Below are 20731 nucleotides of genomic sequence, written 5' to 3'. Positions count from 1 at the left end.
ACCCGTATCCCCTGCATCGGCAGGCGGACTCTCAACCACTGCGCCACCAGGGAAGCCCTCTCCCTTCCTCTTTCTTCCATGTCTTCCCTTCCCCTTCCCTTCCCCTCCCTTCCCCTTCCTTCTTTAGAAGGAAACACAAATCTCTAAACAAAAATAGTGAAATATTTTCTTTAGGCATTTTTTTCCCTAAAGCTTAAGCAAATAATAGGAATTAATGAACCAAAGAGGTTAGATTATTTCTGTACTGAGCACAAACTTTGGGACCGTATTAAGTGTTTAAAGGTTGCTTTCCAAACTGTGTGTGATCCTTGACATTTCAGAAGGCTTCCAGGATTAGCAGTGTTTCCTCAGTTTGGAAGAATTGCTGTTTCTTCCATAAATGTGAATCTTCAAATTTCCAGGTTAGTCATTTGATCACCGAGAACTCGGATCAGATTACCCTAGAGGGAAACTGGAAAAATCCCTGACTTGGTCAAACCATGGGTTTGACCTGTTTTCTCCTCTCCTTTGCTGCTCCTCCCCAATCCCCCATTTTTTTTAAAGCCAGGAGGACAATATTTTATTTTAATATACTCTGGCATTTGGCTTTTCACTGATGCATTGAACTTAAAAATGAGGCAATATTTCTCAAACTTGTCAAAGTGTACCCCCACCCCCACCCCCACCCCTGGAGTCTGGGTTGGCTTAGGTGAGTTATCAGACTTTTGGATGTGAGCTAACATCCAACCAGTTGGGGAAGGACATCTTTCCATGGAATTCTAGGAATTTCATAACAATACTTTACTTTTTATGACACGTTACTTTACAAGGAACTTTCCTATCCACTATCTCCATCTGAATCCCAGGTCCTGCAACACTGAGAAATCATCTACCCTCAGTTTGCTCATCTGTAAAATGGGAGTGATGACAGTAACGCCCTCAGAAGGGGGTCGTGAAGAGTAAAAGAGCCTGGCACAGGGTCGGGGCCTTGAGACTTATCATCCTCATCCTCACCAGCATCACTATTGTTGGTTTAATCACCGTTGTTGTTGTTTTCAAGCTTAACGGCCTGTGTTTGGATCCCAGCTGTGCCACTTGTTAACTGTGACTTTGGGCAAATCATTTAACTTCCTCACATCTCGGTTTCTCATTGAGTTTTGGTGAGAAGTAAATAAATTAAGAAAGGTAAAGTGCCTAAAAAAAGAGCTAGCCTATGGTAATACCATATGTGGGATCTGCTGTTTTAGTTTTTTTAATTTCTTTTATTGAAGTACAGTTGAGTTACAGTGCTGCGTTAGCTTCTGGTGTACAGCAAAGTGATTCAGTTGTACATGTGTGTGTGTGTACATATATATGTATTCTTTTTCGTATTCTTTTCCATTCTGGTCTAGTTACCTAATGTTTTTCTTGTTATTTTTGGGAGGCCCTCACACTAATCCTGTGAGAGGTCTAGTAATAATGACAATGTTAATTGAGTTTGTGTGCCAGGCACTGTGGTAGGGACCTGATGTGTACTCACCCCCTCAGTCTTCACCTCTGCCCTGTGAGGTGGGTGCTGGTATTATCTCCATTTTCTGAATGAGGAAACCAAGGCACAGCTGGGTTGAGAAGTGGTGTAACCTGGCCCCAGAACTGGGCCCTCTCCCGGCATTTGTCCTGCGGGGGCCCTGAGAGGTATGCAGGTGGAGTGGCTCTGAGCGGTCACAGCCCGCACCTCCGGACCTCGAAGTTCCACGGTTGGGTGATTCGCCCAACCCTTGTGATGTCCTACCATTGTGTGACACTGGTGTGTCTCAACATCCGAGCCCTCAGAGCATCTTTCAGAGGGTTCTGGGGTTGAGGACGGGGTGTGGTGGTTGGGAACTGGGGCAGGGTGTGGAGAGAGCGTCTTCCTTGTCAACGGTTATTTTCCGATAGAATTTGAGTCCGACCAGGGGGATTTCAGACTGAAGGGAGTGTTGGAGGCCAAAACCCAGCTGGCAGAAGAGTCGAACGTTAACTCAAGCCTTGTTTATTTATTGTTTGTCTCCAGTAAAACTTGTGTGCGTTTGCGTTAGGGTCTTAGTGGCAAGGTGAGCTGTGCCTCTCCTCCGGGACTGGGTGAAGAGCTTGTCAGTGATGCGTCAACGTGTCTCTCAGTTAAGATTCATTTCCCTGCTCTCTGGCCCTCCCTCCGTGCTAACACTTGCCAGAGAAATATTCCATGGAGGTGTTAAAACAAGACTGGTGGAAAGAAACTGTAACTGAATACAAAAGAAAATCCGCGGCAGCGAAGAACAGATTTCATATTAGGACTGTCATAATATTCTTTAATGTATCACATAAATAAAAATCTGTTTTGACGAGAATTTTAATGAGCAACCCAAGGAAGGGTTTTGAATCCTGCAGTTCATCTCTCCCTCTTTGCGACAGAAATGTTCACATCTCAAGTGAAGTGTAATGGGCATTATTAACTAGTCGAGGGGAAGCTCTTTGGAGGCTAGTGGCCGTTAATTAGTGAAGTACATTTTGGTCAGAAGAAGATAGGTCTGTTCTGTATCTTTCTATTTCTCCGGATGGTGACTTCATCTGGTAAAATATGTAAGAGTTTCCCTCCCCTCTATCTTTAAAGATTAAAGCGGTCTTGCTACTCTAAAAAGATGACTTAATTTGAGCCGTTGGAGAAACGGGGATGATTGGGATCAATCATGTCATATCCTTTTGTCGGTCTTTTTGGGCAGAAGTGTTGGCTACCTGGAAGAATTTTGCTCAAGCTTTTCGGTTCTTTTTCTTGTGTGGAGAAACCAAGAGACAGCCTAGCATCTTGGGGCAAGAGTGAGGCTGGGCGTAACTCACCATCTGCCCTAATTATCCTCATGTATAATAAAGCATTCCCCACTCCCCTGATTACCATTTTCCTCCTTCATTTTTCGAGGCCAGAACCTTATCTGTTTATCAAGAGAGATCTCATTTGTTCAACCTATCTCCAGTTGCCTTTGGTCACGGCCGGGTGACCCTGGGCAAATCACCTCGGCCCGCCAAGCCTCAGTTTCCTCGCCCTTTAAAACTGGGATCGTGGAGCACCCCACATGGAGCTGTTTTCTTTTTTCAAAAATATTTATTTAGTTAGCTAGGCTGTGCTGCGTCTTAGTTGCGGCACGCGGGATCATCGTTGCAGCATGTTTAGTTGCGGCATGTGGGCTTCTTAGTTGCGGCAGGCATGTGGGATCTAGTTCCCTGACCAGGGATCGAACCCGGGCCCCCTGCATTGGGAGTGCAGAGTCTTAGCCACTGGACCACCAGGGAAGTCCCTGGAGCTGTTTTCAAGAGGAATGCAGAAGTCTTTGCCGGGAGCCTGGCACCAAGTAGCACCCGGCAAAGGTCTGCTGATACTATTATTATAGACTTATTTTTGTAGAATAAAAAAGACATGATGGTGCAAATGCCCTAAGAAAATTCTTCATTGGAATGTAAGCCCCCTGACGGCAGGGGGCTGCTGATGGTTGGCATTTGGTAACTGTTTGTTAAATGAGCGCGTGGAATCCAGCCTGCCTTTTTCACAGGGGAGGCGGTTGACGCTCAGGGGAGTTATGTCGATTGCCACAGGCCACATAGCTAAGTTGTGGCAAGGTTGAGCTAGAAGCCGGGTTTTCCTGCCCCCTGGAAGGCTCTCCAGATGGGTTCAGTGCAGCCTGGGTGTTTCACGCGCCCATGTCCTGTTCCGGGGGAGCAGTTTCTTGGCAGCTTCTCAAGGGCGAGGGGTGAGTTTTCGACATCTGGCCTCCCCTGCTGCTGTGGGTCGGGTCCTCCTAGTGTCTTGCAGATCGTGGGTGATGTGCAGCTGTCATCTGGGCAGCCACAGTTAACCGACCTGCCGGTGGGTTTCTGTCGCCAGCAGGGATGTGGTGGGGTGTCTGCAGCCCTCGTCCGCAGCCTCGGGGCGATTAGTGGCTTAGCTTCTTTCTTTTCGGGGAGCCTGGCTGCTTCCTTACTTCCCGGTAGCAGCAGGTGTCCGCTCGGGGGTGGGGCAGGGAGGGCACCTTCTCCTACAAATGTCCTTTCCCTGGGTTTTTGCCTCTCCTCACATGCTTTCGTTTCAGTGTTAAGGTCAGTCCACGCGGATGCTGGAGGGCCTGTGTTCTATGTCAGGTGATTTTGGCGGACAGGTGAGACCCCTGTGCCCCTCCGGGGAAGGAGAAGGAGGAATGCTCTGAGGAATCAGCTGACCCTCCTGGGTGCCTCTTGAGGCTGCATCCATTCTTTTTGTCCTATTTTGTATTTTTAAACCCCGAACGTTCTCCGGCCAAGAGCCCCGAGAACACAAAACAGAGATGGGGCTCCTCATTTCTGCCCTCTTGTTTGATCTGGTGTGTTCATTTACTAAGAGCTCCTTTCATTGTTTGTACTTGCTCACTGTCTATGTGTGCACCCACTTTCGAGGGGATTTAGGAAACCCTCCTTGGCTTCCCAATGCCCACCGAACAAACTTTAAACTTAGCCTGGGAGGCAAGGTCCTTCAAGATCTGTATGGGGGTCTCCTTCCAACCTCTTCCCCAACTCATCTAACCTTTTGCTGCTTAGAACCTGAGTGTTCCGCCTTCTCTGAAGAGCTGCCCTTTTGTGGGTCCCCATCTGCACTGCCTTTCCTTCTCTCTACTGTACAAAACAGACCCCTCTTCCAAAGCCCGAGTTAGTCGTTACCTTTTCCACGAAGCTGTCCCTGCTTCTTGGACGTAATACTTCCTTCTCTGGATTTTCACAGCACTTCACCTTTTCTTTGGTTATGGCCTTTCTAGCAATAATAAATTAGCAAAAACCGTACTGATACATCCATTAGGTATTGTGCAGGGCACTCACTCATTCATTCGTTTATTCACCAAACGTTACTGAGCACCTGCCATGTGCCAGACACTTGTGTATGGTTCTGGGGATGGTGTGGAGAATAAGACAAAGGCCCTGCCCTCGTGGGGCTTTCACTCTGATGGGGCAGAGAAGCGGTGAGCAAAGTATACAACACACCGGCCGGTGTGAGAACCTCAGCAGGGTAAGAGTGACGGGGGTGGGCACTGGCCATGTCTTTAATACATTCAGATGCCACATTCAGTGTTCAGTAATTATTTCTCAGTCTCTGCCCAGCACCGGGGACCAACCTCTGTGTTAGGGGCTTTGTTCTGGGTTTTATAGTTCCTTAGGTTCATGCCTTATTGCCTCTACTGGGCAATAAAGGCACAAGCATATTTTACTAATTAAAAAATAACCCTCAGCTTTTAGTCGTGCTCTTTTGCACACTGTGACCTCCATTTAGATAGAATGAATGCAGGATGGCAAAGGAGACACGGCGCTTATCTTCATGGGTCTTACCTCTAGGTTGGAGGGAGGGGGTCCTGCCCGTGCTACAGGAGAGGATGCAATAAGCACGGTAAGAGAGGTCGCAACAACATTTCGAAGGAGGAGTGAAGATAGCCCCTTGGGGGAGGTGGTTTTTGCCCCAGATTCTGAAGAACAGGTAGGGAGGGAGAATGGCAGGAATGCAGTTCTTCCTACTGGGGGCCAGGAGGTCAGGAGGTCGGGACCTGCAGCTGCAGGAAAGGGTGTGTGCTGCCGGGAGCTCTAGGATGGGGCCTCCTTGGCAGGCTGGGCCAGCTCGTGGAAGGCCTTGAATGCCAGGCCAAGCAGATGTGGCTGTGCTTTGTGGGGCAGGCGCTGGGGAACCTGTTGTGTGTGTGCAGGACCATGGAGCTGCTCCGTACCATGTGCTGAGCTCTTCTGGACCAGTGTAGAAGCTGGGTCCCTGCTAGGACTGTGGCTGTGCCGTTTCATGGAGAACTTCCCGCCCTGGACTTGTGCCTTAAGCATCATTCATACTGCGTTCTTTCGACCCTTTCTTAGGAGTGATGTTCTGGGCAGATACCACCCCTGATGTGTGGGGCATGTGGCAGCTACAGGGAGCTCTATCATTCTCCTGTTTCCGCCTTCTCCCCTCCTCTCCTTTTTGCCCCCTTAACAAGGGACCGTGCTATAGACAGAATTCCAAAGTTTTGTACTTGTGATCTTGACCTTACCGTGTGTAGACATTGAGGTTTGGGAATCACAGATTGTATGACTCCAGCGGCTGCTCTGTGGCTCAGAGCAGCCTGACCTGTGATTTCATAGGTGGTGTCTGCTTGGGGTCACCTTGGGTGCGTGGCTGCCTAGTGTGCGGGACGTGAGGTTTTGGAATCAGGACCTCTGCCTTCCGTGCGGTGTGAGAGGTGTGAACAGGCGGGGTCTTGGGCCCGAGCCCCCCGTAGTACATTGTAGTAGCAGCTGAGGATGGTTGGTCCAGTTGGGACAGTATTTGTCTCCCAAATACAGCAAGGTGTCCCTTTTCACCCTCTCCTTCAAGGGTAGATAGCATCAAGCTGCCAACTCTCTGGGAAGTTAGTCTTAGGGAGGGTACTTCTTTATTTTATTTGAAGAATCAAAAAGAAAAATCTTAAACTCAGAATAATGACTGTCACATATTGTGTTTCAGTATATGTTCAAGGAACCATATAAGCCTCTATCTGCTTAATCTTTAATTTAGTCCTTACAACAGTCCTTGGCATTAGTTGGTATTCTCTCCATTTGACAGATGGGGAAACTGAGTCCGAGGGGAATAAGAAGCTTTCCTAGGGCCACAGAACTAGTAAGGGTCAGGCTTGGCCTTTGGTCTGAAATCTCTCTGAATCCCAAGTCCCTTTGCCCTCCTAACCAGTCAGCCCCACTGCATCCAACCCGAGTGGGTGGATTTTAGGTTCTTGCGCTTTGCCTGACTGTTATAAAACGCTCAGGCTGAGGAGTAGCATTTGTTCTCCTCTGGTCAGGAAGTTTCAAGTTAGTTTCTATTGCCTATTTTTTAAGAACCTGTCTAGCACAGTTAAATGCCACGTACTAGCTACAGAGTTTTAGACAAATCACTTAATGGTTTTGTGCCTGCGTTTCTTCATCTGTAAAATGAGGATTTTAATATTTCCTACATCCTAGACTTGTTCAGGGAATTAAGTAGGTTAACACATATGAAGGGCCTAGGGTGATATCCGCACGTAGAGGGTCCAGTGTAGGCATCTGTTACTGTCCCCGGAGACGGCACTGCCCAGGTTGTAACAGGCCCTTACCTAGTAGCTCACGGGTTGGTTGGTACTGTCGGTCCTTTCTAGGGGTGATGGATAGAACAGCACGTTGAGATTTGGGAAATTCTGTGTCAGTGGCTTGGTCTCCGCCTGGGGTCCTGGCTCTCGAAGGGAGCATCCTTTATCTTGGGGATACTCCATGGGCATTGGGAATGCGTTTCCTTTTCTGCATCTGAGGCCTGTGTTTGCTGTTCCTGAGAGTGGAGTCCTGAGGAGCAGCCGGGGGACACCCGAGACACCGCTGTGTGAGAGGCGTCCCTTGAGCCTTCTGTCCCCCAGTCCCCTGGTCTTTATCTGCCTGGGGGTGGTTCCACCAATGACTGATCTGAAAGCATCACATTCATTTATTTGTCACTGGCTGTGACAGGCACGTTAATGCTAATGGATTCTTTTTTTAGCCTGTTGTCTGGGATGAGTTTCACCCAAATGTCCTGAAATCTAAGGCATTAGGGGAACGTGTAACTTTTATGGCAGGGGAGGATTTTAAAGATAAATAGGGTTTTGTACGTAAGGGCCTTAAATTTAGGTTAGGGACAACAGCGGCCAAGGAGGGGATCTTGGGCCAGCCCAGAGTCTTCTTTTTAAGAAATCCATTCAGAGCTCTACATTGCTGTTTCTGTTTCAATTATGTGACAATTTCAAGGGTTTAGAAAAATCTAATAAAATGGTCTTGATGATGCATTCTGGGGACGGAGTGCTTTAGAAGATCCAGGAGAATAAATTCCTTGGGGGTCAAGAGAGTCTGTTCATGCCACCCCGGGCCTTCCTTCGTCTGGGTTTTTACATTTTTATTGTTTTGAAGGGCAGAAAACGGTGTGGGAATGTATGCAGGGCTTCATCTGTATCCTCCACCGAAATGAATTATTCTCTTTGGGCAATTGCAAATAGACAGGCCCCTGCAATCGCTAGCTTTTTTTTTTTTTTTTTCTTTTTAAAGCCGGCCTGTTGTAAGTGACTTTCAGAGTATGGTTTGTGTGTGTAGTGATTTTGAATAAAGCACCAAAGAGAAGAAACTGGAGGAGGGGAAAATGTGAGCAGAGAGGCCCTCGGAAAGTTTTTTTTTTTCTTTTCTCCAGTTCAAGCTTTTGATAGTTTCCCAAGGAGCTGAAGTTTACAATGGCAGCGGAGCCGGCTTCGGGCTGCCTGCGGGAACAGAGTGCAGAAAGACCTAGTGTAGCAAAATGTGATGCTGAGTGACATTAATGAGGTGACGGCTCCGGTGGGAGGGGGGCAACTGTCCAGCGAGGTAGAGTGGTTCCCAGGACTTGCCCTCTGCTGAGCGTGTCTCCTTCTGCACACGTGTGTGTGTGCACGACGCACTCGAGTTTCCTGTCTTCCAATGAAAGTTGTAACCCCAAATCCTGCTCACGTGGCTGCAGTATTCTCCACCCTCGAGAGGCCATGTGTGGCGAGGGCTGTATTCCCACTTACTGAAAAGTCAAGTTTTCAACCGGGAGGCATTTTGTTTTACCTTCTGAGCATCTGCTGGGGCCTGGGTGGGTGGCTGGTGAGGCCGCCTTGGAGCACCAGGGCCAAGAGTGTGAGAAGTCAATATCCTCATCTCTGAGATGGATTCCAGGGAGGCAGGAAGAGAAGGCCTGTTGGCCAATGGCTTTTTTTTTTTTTTTTTAAAGCCCTAGCCTGATAACATTTCATATTGATGGTATAGATGGAACATTGCAACAACTGCTTCTTAAATATTTTAGTGCCTTAGAGAGTATTTCCATGTTGCTCTTGTGCAAGAATTTCCAGTTACTCAAGAAAAGCTACAACATTTCAGGTAGATTACCTGGTAAGGAGGTGGGGAGCCTGCGTCTTGCTGCCTTACTGGATAGGACCTTGGGAGGGCGTACCTGACCCGGTTGTCAGGCACTTCCAGAAATGAGGCTGGAATCTCTATCTGATTCCTCATCCTGGTGTTGGCATGAGCCTTCTAAAGAGTAATGGGCAAGTGTTTGAAAATCTGCTCTGAGATCTTTAAGAAAAAAAATCTACATGGGACCTGGAGTGGGGTGGGTGGGTGGAAATACAGTGTGTATTTATTGGCACATGCCTGTTTTTGTTTTTTGGTTTTTCTCCTTTCAACTCAGTTCCCTCTGGAATATCTCTCGAATATGTCATTTTTGTAGCTAAAGGCAAACAAAAATGGTTAAACTTACACACATAACACTTAATAAAAGCCAGTCAGTAGGTTCATTGTCTCTTTCACCTGGGGAAAAAGGATCCAATTAGGGTGCTTGAACCTAGGAAAAGATTGGGCTGTGAATCTCCACAAGACTGCTACATGTATCTGTTTCCTCTTCTGTTTTCAAAGCAGATAATTGGTTTTAGTAAGAACTTCTGACTTGATTAGGGGACCCTTAGGAAATTAAAGTGTGTTTGAATTTCACAAGTATAATTTTAATTATACAAATTTTGCGTTTTTCACTAGGGAGCCAGGTTCAGAACTTGTTTTCCTGTGCTAATAGGGGTAGTAAAGCAGATTATGGCAGAATGCCTTACTTAAATCACTTTGAAAGTAAAAATCCACGGATTTGATCATTGTTTTTCCCTGCAGTACACGATGTTCAGGTTAACGTCCGTACGTGTCCCATATCCTTGTTAAAAGTGATTTTTCACTGGATCCACACAACTGTAGAACCTGACTGACGCAGTGGGGAGGGGGAACCTCATTATGAATTTTTCTGCTGTACTTGCTGAAAGAATTCTGTTAAAGTGCTTTTGAGCACAAGTCCTGCCTGGGCAGCTCGCGTTTGGCTCGCTGCCACGTTAGCATGTTGTGGTTATCGCCACATCATCCTGTTTGCTCAAAGCCTGTGCATTCACAGCGTTAGTTCTCCTCACTGCCCCGCTTCAGCATGACCCCAGTGGATTAAGCAGAAGGTACCGTGGAAACAGTCACCTGAGTTCTTCCCTAAGCTGTAAGAGATGATGGAGTGAGAATGATCAGACCCCCCGGGCATCCCCGGAGAAGGACTGATTGTGCTTATGGGAAATGACCATTTTTCAGGGCTATCTAGACAAAACCCCCCAAGTGTCGGGAAGTGCTTTGGGGGTTTGAACTCAAACATCCTCAAACATCTCCCCCTGTGCAGGGGCTTTAAAAGCTGCCTAGAGACTGGCTCCTCAGGCCCTCTGGGCTCTTGTCTTAGGTACTGACAGGAGAGTTTGAATAGAACACTTATTCATGTTAGAGAAATCGTGAGACCAGCTTGGGAAGGAGTTGGGGTCATACAGGTTTGGGGCTGAAAATATGGGGAAGAAAGCTCCAAATGGAGGCCTGATCTCACTCCATCCCCCACCGTGCACTGAATCACTGACTTTGTTATTTTTATTCCTTTCTCTTGAGGTGGTATGGCTTAGTGTTTAAGAGCATGGGCTCTGGAACTAGGCTGAGTTTGAATCCTTTCTCTGCTCCTTAGCAGCTGTGTGATCTTGAGCAAGTTATCTAAATATTCTGTGCCTTAGTTTTGTCATCTGTAAAATGGAAATAGTGTTGCCTTCGTGGGGTTGTTGTGAGGATTACATGACTTAACATTTAAAGTGTTAAGGACAGTGTCTGGCACACAGCACTGTGATATGTGAGTTCCCGTGTTGTCAGGAAGGGTGATGTCCTATGGCAGGTTTGGCAAAATGACTGCCTTGGTAGTTGGACAATTGTTTTAAGGGCAGCAGTCTTCTGCCTTCCTACTTTTTTAAATGTAATATTCGAGAACTACAAAAGAGCATATAGACACACACACGTGGATTGTGTTCGTATATGAATATATACGACTTGAGTGGAATTGCATGTGATTTGGGTCCGGACAAGCGCGTGTGCTGTAACACACGAGCCTTGTGCTTTGACAGGAGCACGGCCTTCGGGCTCACAGGGACCTAGTCTGAATCTCGCTGCACTAACTCTGTGACCTTAGAAAGGTGTCCACACTTTTCCGAGCTCCAATTCTGCACCTAAAAAACTGGATGATTGAGTTGTGGGTCTGAAATGAGACACTGTAGATAAGGCACCTGGTGTGTGGTTGACACTCAGAACATGTTAATTTCTTCCTCATGACCAGGGAATTTTTTTTTTCTTTCTTTTGTATCTTGAAACTGAGGGAGATGCAAAGTGTTCTTTTCTTGCTGGAGATGAGAATAAAAGTCAGCTGATAAGTCCTTAGCGCGCTGAGTGGAGAGAAGCAGATCTTAAGGAAGGGATGCTGGCAGCCGCAATCTACCCGGATTTTCAAGCGTAAGGCAGTACTTTTACTTTGTCAGGAAGCTTAGATGGTGTCAGCAAGTCTCTGAAGGTGGGCTTGTTCCTCTGACCCTCGGTGGTCCCTGGAAGCGCTGGCTGGGTGGTTGAAGAGGTTTGGGGGATGCTTAGAAGGAAGGAATAACTTCAGGGAAAGACGGGCTCCCAGCTGTGAATGAGGCCAGGTGGGAGGGAGGGAGAACCTTGGGATGGGGGGGGTGTGACCTTTTCACAGAACTTTTACTTGGGGACGTGAAATATTAGGTTTTGATCCACAAGCCCGTGGGTTCAGTCATGTGAGTGGGAGTCCGTTTGGCAGTGCTCCAGGAAAGGCCCACGGGTCCCAGCTATCGCCTGCTGGGTCCCTGACCCTCAAATCTGCTGCGGGGGATGGGAGAGCCCCCAGCATCTTAGGGCATCTGCAGTTTGCCTGTCCTCCTCTCTTTGCTCATTTCCAAATTCGTCCCCTCCACTTCATATCTGTCAGGAGGAATCCACCGGCCAGGAGTTGCTGGAAACGGAGAGCAAGATTATGATTTTAAGTGGATCCTGGGCTGGGGGAATGGGGTGTGTGTGAGTGTTAGCATGTAGAGGGTGGAAAGGGGTGGCCTGGAGGAGGGAACTAGTAGTAGATTACATTGACTAATTACAGGGAAAAAGCCGTATTTGCTGCTCCATTAAGTGATTGCTAGGCTATGAAGCAGTTTATTGTAATTAATGCAGAAACAGCAAATAAATGTTGGGTCTGGAGTGGAGGGTCTCCAGACACCCCTCCCCCTCCAGTGCTCTGTGTTCGCTGCACCCGTCATTATCCGGTAGGTAAAGAGCCTTGGGGGACGCCTGCATCTGGTGGACTGAGGTGTGGAGTCTTCGACCAGTTTTCTGCTGGTTTATTGTGACAGCTAAGGAAGATCTCTAGCCTGATCTCCTCCAGACTCTTCCGTTGGGGTTTTTATGTTTGCTGAGGATGAAGGAGGAGGGACAAAGCCAGGCCGTCACTGCTATTCTTGCCACAGTCATTTTAATTTCAGGGCACGAGAGTGGCAGGTTATACATCCAAGTCCATCGCGCTACGGGCCGTGTGGAGTTGTGATTGCTTTCCTTGATGATTTCTTGTTCAAATCAGCGGTGCTCTTAATTTTCCAGATGAAGTAAGAAGAAAATTGGAGACTCCTCTCCCGCCCTGTGTCTCTTCATCCAAGGTTTTCTGAGCATGACTCTGATTTGGAGGGTTAATATTAATTAGGAACCAGTTTAGACCTCAGTGGCTTGCTGAGGGAGCTTCACGTCGTGACAAAGGTGGCTTCTTTTTGCACGTGCCTGCTTTTGGTGAACACTTCTGGGTTTAAAAGCCAAGGGAATAGAGAGAGAGAGAGAGAGAGAGAGAGAGAGAGAGAGAGAGAGAGAGATGAGGGCCTGTCTCTTAAAGAAATGCAACAGATTCTCCTGGGCCTTCAGGGAGGAACATGACGAGAGCTGGGCGTCTGGGTCCGGAGCAAGGTCTACCTCTGTCTGGCCTCTCTCCCTGTCCCCAGCCTCGTGGGGCCGGGACCGGTTTGCCGCCACTGCTCTTTGCCTCGGTTTCCTTCTCTGTAAGGGAAGGTCCTGAAAGAGGCACGACTCATTTCCTTAGTTTCCAAATTGGGTGATGCTTGAATTCCTCTGAGGCAGGTGCCCCTGTTAGTGCCAGGTCACAGGTAGATGCTTCGTTTTGTGCTGAGGCTCTAGGTTCTTGCTTCCAAGCCTTACCAGTGCTTACTCAGTCTTTTTGGGGAGGGTAGCAGAAAGGACAAGGACAGAGAGAGCCAGCCAGCCCCACTGTCCCGTTAGGGGACAGGAGCCCCAGACAGCCAGTGAGCTGCTCGCTTCAGGCTGGATCGCATTAGGGACCTTTCTTCTTTGGCCTGTGGGTTTGGGTTGGTTTTCCTTTTGCCGGGCGTGGAGGGGGCAGGAGGGAGGGCCGCTGACCATGGATGTGAATGTTCCAGGCGCAGCGGGAGAGGCCTGGCTTCTCGTTCTTAGCTCGGTGCTGAGTAGCTGAACTTGACCTTGGGCTAGTTGCCTGGCAGCCCTGTGCCTCCGTTGCCTCATCTGTAGACTGAGGAAAGATGGGGGGGGGGTATGTGGTGGGAACCAGCTGCGCTTAGGGTTTCAGACAATAGGCTTAGGAGGCAGTCTTCGAGTTTTCTTTCTGGCCTAATAACTTCCTAGCTGTGGGACTTTGGGAAGTTCACTTAACTTTGCTGGCCCTCAGTTTCCCCATCTGTAAAGTGGGATAATGTAAGACTAGTATTTCCCTTGCAGGGGTGTTGCTAGGATTGCCTGAGGGTGTTCATGAAGGGCTCAGCATGGTGTCTGGGGCGTGGTTGGCACTTTGATAAGTGTGAGCTGCTTTGACTGTGAACAGCTCTGCACAGGTCCGACTGAAGGTGCCCGAGACATTCGCCAAGGTGTGGCCACCTCCAGAAGACACCCTCTGCACAGATTGACGTTCTGATTTGGACAGAGCCTCCTGCGGAGGGAGATTTGCGGTCAAGGAGGCGACGTCTGCCTGACATGCCTGGTCCGGAGCTTAGATGACGACATACCCGGGCTGTGATCCGCCACTGCCCAGGGCGTGGGCCCCGGCTGCCTTGTGTACCCTGCAGGGCAGAGGAAGCTGTGGGGTGGGCCCACCTGTGTTCCCGGGCACCAGACAGCTTCACGGGTGTGGGGACCGCATCCTCCCCGTGTGTGACATCTCAGCTGCAGCAGGAGGGAAGAGGGAGAAAAGGAGGGCCGATCGCCAAGTGATGTGGAGCCTCACATTAGTTCTTAGAAGCCCACGTCTGGTACTTTCTGAAATCCAGAGGCCTTGCTTGACCGAGGCAGACCTGGTCAAAGGCCGTTAGCGATTTCAGAACGTCGTGTGCTGGGCAGACAAAGGGTCTGTCTTTTGACTGCTTCCTCTCCCACTGTCCTCCCCTCTTGGAGCAAAACAGGCACCAGCACCTGTTTCTCATGCCTGGTGTGTGCAGGAGGAATGTCTGGAGTGGGGGCGGGTCCAGCCCTCTTCGGCCACCTGCCCCGGGGAGCGGTGGACGCGGCATCTTGTGGCCAGCCGGCTCCCACCCGCTGCAGCCTGACTTCCTTTTCGGGGGCGGGCCTGATTAGGTGTCGTAGGCGGAAAAGCCTTAGGAGGTGTTGGTATACTATTACTGTTATTCCCTTGAAGGGAGGATGGGAAGAGGGAGTGTGGCAGAAAGCATCTTGTGGGAGGGGAAAAAGGGGGTCTCTGCAAATGAGCACAGCCCAGGCCATGTACTGGACAAACATAGTCTCTTAGGGTGCTCTCGGGCCCTGTAGAGACTCAGACTCAGGCACTGGCCCTGCCCTCCCAGCTCCCAGGCTGGAGGGAAGCAGGTATATAAACCAGGCAGGGTGCTAGGGTAGGGGCAGTGGCCGTGCTCGGCTGGACCATGCACAGGAGGGGCACAGAGGAGGAGAGGGCCGGGCAGGGCAGGCCTATCAGAGGAGGCCTCCGGGAGCTGCATCTCGAGAGGAGAGATCCTCCAAGTCGGAGGAAGTGTGGGAGCAGTTAGGCAGCTTGGCTTTTGCGGGGTGGGGCAAATTGTTCCTTCCGGTCTGGAGTTCACCGTGCAGAGGCGGATGGGGTGAAAGACTGATTGGCTCACCGCACAGCAAGTGACTGGAGCTCTGACCCCGAGTCAGACCAAAGCTGGGGAGTGGGGTACAGTCCCTGCGTTTGCATCTGGCAGGGGACATGTCCATTAAACAACTTATTACGGCATCCATTATTGGAGGACGATGATCATAAATGCTACAGAAACACATAGGGTGTTTCAGGGAGTGTATCTTTGCCTCTGGTTCCCTCTCCCAGTGCCTCCCAGCAAACCGGCGTTGCTGCTCCCTCTCTGGCTGGGTTCTCCTGGGCTGATTCTGCTCCAGCCCATTCCACTTAGCTCTCCCTTCCAGCAGAACCCGAGCTAGGATCACGCCTTCCAGAGAAGGCTTGAAAAAGCCTTGTTCCCCAACAGACTGCATGTCAGGCTTTCCCGAGTGCAGCCGTGCTCAGCAGAGGCCTCGAGCCACCTTTACATGTGAGAGGTGAGCAAATCAAAGGTGAGCCGTTCTTCCTCAGGGAGGCCTTTTGTGTGAAAAGGACCTTCTGGAGTAAAGCAGTCAGGTTGACTGAAAACTGCTAGAGCTGCCCAGCAACAGACCTGCTCCGTGGGGTAACTCGGGGAGAAATCAGGGCCGGGAGCAGACAAAGGATGCCCGGGACGGAGGTGGAGGATCCTGGTGGAGATAAAACACAATCTGAAATGTGTCTTCAGTTCGGATGTTCCGTGGAACCAGGTTGAAGTGGCTGACAGGGGACATCAGCACTGGCAGTTTGTCCCTGCTCTGACTGCTCTGGCTTTATTTCCTCTGAGATCAAAGCCGGGAGATGAGGCTCCGTTGCAGGCTGCGTGGGTGTCCCTTCCTTGGTGACCTTGGGGTCTCGTGTCTTTCCTTGGGGTCCCTGGGGTTCGTTTCAGATGAGGTGTGTTTGGTCTCGCGGTCAGAGGGAGCGCTTAGACGGAAACGCTCACAAAGGGGCTTCGAGAGGCTGGAAAGCAGCCTGGAGGCCAGCCCCGTGTTTCCCAAGGATTCCCAGATCGCAGGAGTCTGGAAGTTTCTCTTTGCAAGCCTTGCTGCTCCTCCGAGGGGCCATCCTGCAGGGTGTTCATTTTGCACTGAGACAAGGCGGAGGCCTGGAGAATGCCTGCCTCCCCGCCACCCACCCCGGCTGCAGAGTGAATCCCATCCTAAAATTAGTGCGGGCTTCCGAGCCGCGATTCTCGCCGATGTGATCAAGCAGCACGTGTGTGGCCGGCCCGTCTCTCGGGAGGGAAGGACGCTGCTTCATGTCAGAGGAGCGTCCGGGTCCCAGGGCGCCCCCTTCCCTGCTTCCTCTCTCCCCTCTGTTCTGCAGAGGTGAGAGGGGGGTAGGAAAGGGTGTGTAGGGGGCCATGTTTTAGCCTGTCTTTTGGTTTTGCGTTACGTCGCCGTCACAGTAGGTAGATGTGCCTTGAGGATCCTTCTGAAAGTTTTATACTGGAGTCCTTTACCTCAGTGACAAGATACTACTCACCTTCCCTAAAGCGTTTACTTGATGCTCTGTGGACGGAGGGCAAAACTTTTTTTTTTTCCTAAGAAGATATGTCGTAGAAGAGGCTTGCCGTCCAGGGCAGGTGGGTGGCCAGCTATTAAAGCTTTAATAATTGAGGAGACATCTGGGTCCCTGAGTGGAAGGCCACCCTTCTGGCAGGGATGATTCTGCTTTCGAAAGAACACGCGAACGGCTGTGACTGGAGTTGTATTTAATTTTAAATGGCCCGTGTCCAGCAACCCTCTGTTGCTCTTTAAACAATAAAATGTTTTCCATCTTCCCGCAGCCGTGTTCTCTGCGTAGGGGCTTTGCCTTTCTGCGGGGAGAGGGAGCTCCTGGGCCTCTCCCTACTCCCTTTCTTCCCCTTGCAAACTCGCTAGGATTTCTAGAGAACACTAGTTGTGGAGTCCCCACCCGTCAACTTTCCAGAGTGGGTGGCTGGGAAGTTTATAAGCAGAGGCATCAGGAAGTAATGTCAGCCCCTGGGGCTGAAATGCTTCCTCTGTGGGCAGGAGGACCCAGAAGTCCTTTCGTGTCCCGGACCCTTACCAGAGCTCCTATCTTCTTCTCCAGCTCAGGGGGGGCTTGATTTGTCTGTGATAATCAGAAACAGATTTTGCCTCCTGATCCATTATAGATGTGTTTGAGATGGATGCCAAGCCTGAAGCCACTTAAAGAGCATGTGAACGTGTATTTAGATACAAAATAAAGACGGGCTAGCAGAGAAGGGTCTTCTTCGAAATCCCCCAAACCAAAAACGTCTCGAAACGACAACACACAACAGTGACAAAAACACTCCATCCAGACCCTGGAAAGGCAGCGAATGGGAAGAGAACATTTGGCTCCAGAGTCATCAGAGGTGGTGGAGGATGTGAAAGGGTGGAGGACACACGTGGCCGCCCCAGAGGCATGGTCTTTGGTAGGGGGAGGGGGTGCGTTCCCGGAGCCTGGGGGCTCCCAGCTGAGGTGGCAGCTCGGTGGGGACTCGGGGGGCGTTCACAGTGTGCCCAGCAGGGCTCTGTTCCTTCTCAGGAGACCCTTCGGTTAGGAAATATCTATCGCTCTGTATTTGCAAACACTCTTAAAGGGGCGTGATGCCAACAAAAATAGGCAACTTTAGGCGATTTCAAGCGTGTTCAGGGCGGCTCTCAGCGGGGAAGCCCATTGCTCTGATGCCCTGGATCAGCACTGCCCAAGGTTTGTTTTCCTTTTTCATTCTAAAAAGGGGCCTGCAGAGTTGAGCAGTGTTGGGGTATTGGTTTCTTTTCATCCTTGTGGACTTGTTTCTCTTTAATGAAGGCCCCTCCGGCCCTCCACCCTCCACCCCCGAGGGGTTGTCCGGGCGACGCCTGGCTGTGAGGTTCCCAGGTGGCCCTGGTTTCAGGCGTCCTTAAGGCCCAGGCCTGTGCTTGTCCACAGCCCTCCCCCCACGGTGTTTGCAGTTCAGCCACTGGACCAGAACTTGCACTCATGACCCTCACTCCAAACAAAAAGTAAACCTGTATGCTCTAGGTATGTATTTCAGAGGTGTGTATAAGTGTTTTTTTTCTCCTGATGAGTTTGTTGCCTACAGCTGTGCAGCCACAGCTGGCTTTGAAATCCAGAAAATATACATGTTTTTAAGTGACTGGGGGGTCAGGCTGGTTGAAGGAGGAGATGGGGTGGTGTGGTTTGACTATAATCACACATAAAACGCTCTGACCCCAATTCTTTTTTGTGGCCGCAGCATGTGGGATCTTAGCTCCCCGACCAGGGGTCAAACCCGTGCCGCCTGCAGTGGAAGCGTGGAGTCTTAACCACTGGACCGCCAGGGAAGTCTCCTGACCCCAATTTTTAAAGAAATCATTTAATTAAAATATGGTCAAAGACAGTTATTGGGAAGAAGAAAGTTTTTAAGTTTGGGATTCCTGTTTATCCGAATGAAGAGTGTTTCTGGTCACCATAAGGATGAGAAGCACGGGGGGAGGACTTAAGGGTGCCATCTCCTGCCCCCGCTGGGGGAGGCAGCTGCTTGGTGGGAATGGGAGCAGAGAGGTGGAGAATTTGGGGAGGCGGGTTGGTAACAATTCACTGAGGCTCTGAGCTGAGCAGGGATCAGGTTTTGGATCTGTTTTTGCCCTTAACCCCTCCCCTTTCCAGGAGCCTCGTAGGAGGAAGGGACGAAGTTTTCGGTGCACAGAGTAGCTTCGGTTTCTCAGAAGTTTCTTCCTTCCAACTTTTAAAGGATGATTTGCATCCCTCAGCTGGGACTCGCCTTTTAAGATAAGGATTCCTCAACTTGATTGTTGAGCCAGGAGCGGCTTGAACATACTCTCTTTTCAAGGTTAGGGGGCAGCTAACTTTCTGGGAGGCGAGGGTAGGCAGGGGAGGGGAGTTCTTTGGGTTCAAGGATACCCGTTTTCTCCCCTCCTGGGAAGAAAGCCTTTGTTTTTGTTTTCTTTTGCTGTCTTCTTCTAACTGCTTGGAGTAACTAGATAAACAAACCGGCAGAAACCAAACAGATGAACCATTAAAGAAGTTTGCAATGGCATAGACGGGGCTCTGTTTAGGAGGCTAGTTAGCATTTTTACATTTTCACATTGACCCGCCGTTCCTCGGCGCTTCTCTGGGTGCTGGCAAATCAGAAAAAAAGCCACACACACACAATAAATGGGAGGGGGCGGCACGACGCTTTTCAGCGGAGGAGAGGCCCAGAGGAGAGTATGCATAGCTGTGTGCTCTTGGCAACCTTCAAATAAAATCGTTTGTGGAAGGCCCGTATTTGTGCCTGGGAAGCTGCTGTGTAGCTGCTGTGTAGCTGTTTTGAATTCTGGGGTATAGAACTGAACGTTTAAAAACAGTTACAGGAACGTCTCCCCGAAGAGGTATTCCTGAGGATTTCTGCGCAAGCGGAACCCTGTTTTCCCAGCAAGCATCTTAATATTTTTAGAAATGTTTTCTTTCCTGATTGCCTATCAGTTAGTAAGGCTCTAGCACTTTCTGTCATGCCGATACGATTTCCTGAACAGGTGTTTTGAAGGATGAGGGGTTATATTAAAAAAAAAAAAAATACTGAAGGATACTTTTTGTCCCAGGCATTCATATTGCATCCTCCATGGGCGCAGTGGGAGTGGAGACCCAATGGGTTTTCTACCCCCGCTTTCCTGGTGAGGGCAAGGAAAGGGCCCTGCTGTTCACATCAGCCCGGTGGCTTTCTCTCTCTCTTCTTCCCTCCCTCTTCCCCTCCCCCCTTCCTTCTGCTCTTCTTTTTCTTTCTTTCTCTCTTTCTTTTGACTGATACGTAACTCCTTGTCCCATTGCCAGGATTTGGGGAGAGTAATTTCATGGGGACCAACAGAACTGGTGGCTGTAGTTTTACTTGTTTTTTGGCATTTAAGGAAATAACTTACAAGTAGATTTTTCCGTAAAGTCTGAGCACCATAAAAAAGAACGAAATAATGTCATTTGCAGCGACATGGATGGACCTAGGGATTGTGGTACTGAGTGAAGTAAGTCAGGCAAAGACAAATATCATATGATAGCTCTTGAATGTGGAATCTAGAGTCACAGGTGTAGAAAACTTACGGTTACCAAGGAGGATGGGGGGGAGGGATAAATTGGGAGATTGGGATTGACATATACACACACACTATGTAAAATAGAGAACTAATAAGGACCTATCGTATGGCACAGGGAACTCTACTCAATACTCTGTAATGACCTATATGGGAAAAGAATCTAAAAAAGAGTGGATATATGCATAGGCATAACTGATTCACTGCTGCACACCTGAAACTAACACAACACTGTAAATCAGCTATACTCCAATACAAATGAATTTAAAAAATAATAAAAAAATAAAGACTGAGCACAGATTTTAAGTGTTTGAGGGGAAAACTGAAGGTGGCTTGTGGCGATTTTTCCTCCCTCTCCTTGAAGCGGTGTGTCCTTGCATTTTCCTCGAGGGTCACTAATAAGAACTGCTGGCCTAAATCAGTGTCTCTGAGAATCATTGATTTACTAATTGCTCATAATCGCCTCCTGGCTTCCCCCTCCTGCTGAGAGCACTTTTGTTTTTCACTGTTCTGCAAGGAATTGGACGGATTTCTGGAGTGTTTACGAGGCACCCCATAAAAGAGTTTGGCGTGCCACTGTTGCTAGTTGTGCTTCTCAGAGGTGACCATGCCTTGGTATCCGGGTTCCATAAACCAGGGGCTGCCACTGACCTTTCCCAAGGTCGCTTGTCTGATGGAG

At 49.4% G+C, this 20731-nt stretch overlaps 1 protein-coding gene and 1 non-coding gene across 4 annotated transcripts in view; one reads left to right on the top strand and one right to left on the bottom strand.

Annotated features, from left to right (window-relative positions):
• Nucleotides 1-20731, top strand: part of MSI2 (musashi RNA binding protein 2) — a 391134-nt gene that overhangs the window by 6845 nt on the left and 363558 nt on the right. The window lies entirely within an intron of this gene.
• On the bottom strand, nt 3192-3264 carry TRNAG-CCC (transfer RNA glycine (anticodon CCC)). Its single transcript has one exon. It is a non-coding gene; the product is annotated as a tRNA-Gly (tRNA).

This window comes from Mesoplodon densirostris, chromosome 18 (assembly GCF_025265405.1).
Source record: "Mesoplodon densirostris isolate mMesDen1 chromosome 18, mMesDen1 primary haplotype, whole genome shotgun sequence".
Classification (NCBI taxonomy): Eukaryota; Metazoa; Chordata; class Mammalia; order Artiodactyla; family Ziphiidae; genus Mesoplodon; species Mesoplodon densirostris.
This window is presented reverse-complemented; position numbering and strand designations above follow the sequence as displayed.